Source organism: Peromyscus californicus, unplaced genomic scaffold (assembly GCF_007827085.1).
Source record: "Peromyscus californicus insignis strain IS unplaced genomic scaffold, ASM782708v3 Scaffold_4__1_contigs__length_199733344, whole genome shotgun sequence".
NCBI lineage: Eukaryota > Metazoa > Chordata > Mammalia > Rodentia > Cricetidae > Peromyscus > Peromyscus californicus.
The window spans coordinates 153,174,365-153,178,807 of NW_026294562.1; the positions used below are offsets into that span (position 1 = coordinate 153,174,365).

The window sequence follows — 4,443 nt, forward strand, 5'->3', positions numbered from 1 at the left end:
TTTACTTTATCTTATCTTACTGCTTAGACGAGGAATCTAGTCTCATCCTAGCCGACCTCAGGGACAGTGTCCATTTTGTGTTATCTTTACTGGAGAGGCCTCTATAATTATACCATTGAATTCAAGGTTGCCCTTCGTGTCTCATGCCCTTTGTGCTTTATAGCTTTCAGAACTCACTAAGTAAGTTTTGACTGGGAAACGATGCTTAGTTTTGTAAAAATGTGCATTCAACATCCACAGAGGCAGTCATGTGGGTTTTCTCCTTTAACCTATTAGTAGAGTGGAATCATTAACAGATTTCCAAATGCCAGACCACACTCACTTTCATGGGACAAAGCCTTACTTCCTCGTGGTCTGTTGTTCTTACAATGCTTTTCTGGATCATATTTGCTGTTTTGTACAGAATTTCTTTTCAACCACATTCATAATCATATGATTGTTGTTCAAGGCCAGGAATATTCTGAAATCTTTTGGAATATCCTGAAAACATGCATGTGGAAAGTTATGGATCTCCATGAACTAAATGGCTAACTAAAAAGAGACAGAATAAGGGAACAGACTTCTGAAGTGTATCTAAAGCTAGTGGGTGGCTAAGCCTTTTGATGCCAACCTACTTGCTAACTTTATAGGCATCACTGCATCCTTTCAATCCTCTGGAGCCAAAAATGAAAACTGGGGCACGGGGAGAGCCGCAGGTCCCGTTCAAGCTCATCCTGGTGAGTGACGGCTGCACCAGAAGACAACACTCATGGAGCGCCACTTGAGTGTGGAGTATGTTGTCGCCCTGGGTGTGGAGGTGCACCCTCGTGTTCCTGACCAACAGAGGACCTATCAAGTTCAATGTGTGAGACACAGCTGGCCAGGAGAAGTTTGGGAGCCTGCACGATGGCTACTATATCCAAGCCTAGTGTGTTATAGAATATTATTTTAAGGTGTGTTACTTTTGTTTATGTTGCATTTGTTTAACTCTGTGAAGCTGTGTTACTGTGCCTGTCTAAAATACCTGATGGTCTAATAAAGAAGTGAACAGCCAATAGCAAGGCAGGAGAAAAGATAGGTTGGGCTGCCAGGCAAAGAGAATATATAGAAAGAGAAATCTGGGAGGAAAAAAGCAGAGAAGGAGGAGGACATCAGGGGCTAGCCACCCAGCTACACAGCAAGCCACAGAGTAAGAGTAAGATCTACAGAAGTAAGAGAATGGAAAAAGCCTAGAGGCAAAAGATAGATGGGATAATTTAAAGCTAAGGAAAGCTGACTAGCAACAAGCCAAGCTAAGGCCAGGCATTGATAATTAAGAATAAGCCTCCGTGTGTGATTTATTTGGGGGCTAGGTGGTGGACCCCTCAAAAGACCCAAAACACACAACACTAGTGTTCCGTTATAATGTTTGCTATAACATTAGAGTTACTTATGAGAACATAGCTAACTGGCATAGAGATCTGGTATGTGTGTGTGTGAAAACACTCCCATCCTGTTGTGTGGCAACAAAGCAGATATTAAAGAGGGAAATGAAGGCAAAATCTATTGTCTTCCACCAAAAGAAGAATCTTCAGCACTGTGACATTTCTGCCGAACGCAACGATGACAACGCAAAAAGCCTTTCCTCTGGCTTGCCAGAGAGCTCATTGGAGATCCTAACTTGCAGTTTGTTGCTATGCCTGCTCTTGCCCCACCCCACATGAGGTGGTCATGGACCCAGCTTTGGCAGCAGAGTAGGCACATGATATAGAGGTTGCTCAAATGATGGCCCTGCAGGATGAAGATGATGACCTGTGAATAAGTGCGGATGGACACCTGCATCGGAAGTCTAGCTTTACAGGCGACTGTCCTGTGATGTCAGTGTGTGAGCCGCCTCATTCAGCTATGCAGAGCATGTGCTCTTATGGGATGCTGAAGGAGATGAATGGGCTTCTGAGCCAATGTGGCAGTTAAACATACCTTAGTTTAGTTCAGACTTGTGTATTTAACTGTCTGGAACGCAGTGGTTTCCTTCCTGAATTCAAAGATAAGGTTGCTGCTACAGTCACAGCGAAACATTCAGTGGTGAGATCTTGTTCGTTACTGTCATCCCTTTTTCTTTTGTTTAGAATCAGAATAAAGTTGTATTTAAAATAATCCAAAAAAATTTTTAAATGGGGCCTGGCGTGGTGAAACATGCCTTTAATATCCCAGCGCTCAAAAGGCAAAGGCGGGTGGGTCTCTGTGAGTTCAAGGCAAACCTGGTCTACATAGTGAGTTTCATGACAGCCAGAGCAAATGGTGAGACCCTGTCTCAAAACAGAGAGAGAGAGAGAGAGAGAGAGAGAGAGAGAGAGAGAGAGAGAGAAGGAAAGTAAACTGGACTGGAATATAGGGGTGATTTGAGCTTTGTTGAATTGAATTTGGAAGGTGCTAATGCTAAAGAGGTTTCAATCATTTTAATGAAAAATAATAGAAGCTAAAATTGCAAATTATACCTAAGTATCTGGGTGAGAACTCTCTGGCTCCAAATAGGCAGAAAATGACCAAAAAGGAAGATATTGTGAATATTTTTACTCGGGGTTTTGCAAACAGAGAACCCCAGTGTTTGAATTCTCAGTAGCATCTTCATAAAGGAAAAGAGTTCATATTGTAATTTAGACTGCTTCTGGTCATGCTGTGACTTTAATGTTCTGTTCACATGTTTGAACACTCGATCCCCAGCTGGAGGCGCTGTTTAGGAAGGTTGCAGAACCTCTGGAGACTTACTGAAGGAAGTGGGTCACTGGGCCAGCATTGAGGCTTGATAGCCCTGCCCACTTCCTGTCTGTCCTCTCCTTTTGAGTGCCACTGCCCTGTGACCAGCTGGCTATATTTCCACCATTACACCTTCCCCACCGAACTCGTAGGGACAGTTCAGTCTTCCTTTCCTAAGCTGCTCTTCATGAAAAGTAATTCATATAAGCTCCTTGCATTTTTTTGCATGAGAATAGATGATTTTGTAGAGCATCACTTGAGATGGAAAATATAAAAGATAAGGTTGAAAGACATGCAATTTCCCAGCATGTTATTAGGATAGAGCAGTGGATCTCAACCTGAGAGTTGAATGACCCTGTCACAGGGGTCACCAAAGGCCATTGGAAAATACAGATATTTACATTATGATTCATAACAGTAGCAAAATTACAGTTATGAAGTAGCAATGAAAATAATTTTATGGTTGGGGGTCACCACAACACCAGGAACTGTATTAAAGGGTCGCAGCATTAGGACGGCTGAGAACCATGGGGATAGAGTGACTTCTGGCTGAGAACTGCCTGACAGGCACCAGGTCCAGGGGACAGCAGAGTTTCAGGTGAGCAGCCCCTCATCAGTGTGTTCAGAGCCTTTCTGATGGCCTGGGCTTGCTGCTGCAGCCAGAGAAGGAAGACAGCACAAATCACAGGAAGGCAATGCAGAGCCAGGGAATGCTTAGCCCTTGTACTCATTAGCCTGGCTTCTCTCTAATACTGTCTTCAAAGGTCAGTCCCTATTTACACAATGCTGCCTGATGGCTTCTCACCTCCAAATGCAAATTCCTTCACAAAAATGCCCCTGGCTTACTTTTGCTCCACCAACTCTGTACTCACAGGAGGCAGGAGGGTAGCGAGCAAGACATGATTTCATGATCTGTTCTGCAGCTCTTAATACTGAGAGACCCTTGAGAAAGTCTATACCTCCGACTCAAGTGGGTTTGCTCTTCTCAAGATTTAGAGTTCGTTAGGAAAAAAAGTGGAAAAGGCCCACTTCAGGACCCAAGCCAGCAGAGGCCTTGCACAAGTGTGAATAAGGGTATTGGGATTCTCATGCTTCTGCTTCTGAACAGCACACGTGTCCCCAATTGCATGAGAATTGTTCACGCTCCAGCTAAGGAACCCAACATCTCTAACCACAACAGAACAGAAGCAAGACGGATGCACAGGCGTGCCTTACCCACAGCCCACATCAGACCCCGGGAATACTTTGTGGGTTTTGTCCTCTGCAGGCTTCAGGATGTTTAGCTTCCTCTTGGTGGGACATCTTGTGCTAATTTCTTTTTAGCTGGCTGAAGAAGTTCCTTATGGAGTTATTTTCTGAAGGTAGTCTCTGTTTTTGCTCCTCTACGTGCATAAATCTTCCTTTGTCACATTCTAGGGTTGGTGTTGCAGGTAAATTTGACGCCAAAGAAAGCTTCTCTTTCTCCTTGTGACTGGTTTATTTTCCTTGTTAAAGATGGTGCTGGATTTTTCTACTGGTTTAAAGCTAAGACTTTATGGGGAAAATATTAAACAGCCTTTAACAAAAGAACTATGTGAATGTGAAAGTCTCAATTTTATATAGTTACTAATATCATTTTTATCAATTTTACATAAATGCTATCAAGCTACATATACATATGTGTTTACTGTAATTCCATGTATAACGAGACTTTCACATCCACATACTTCTTTTATTGAAGGCTGTTTA

The 4,443-nt window shown here is 43.1% G+C and overlaps 1 pseudogene; it reads left to right on the forward strand.

Moving 5' to 3' along the window:
- Nucleotides 1–665: 665 nt before the first annotated feature.
- LOC128123978 (GTP-binding nuclear protein Ran-like) lies at nucleotides 666–1,776 on the forward strand (annotated as a pseudogene).
- Nucleotides 1,777–4,443: the final 2,667 nt, after the last annotated feature.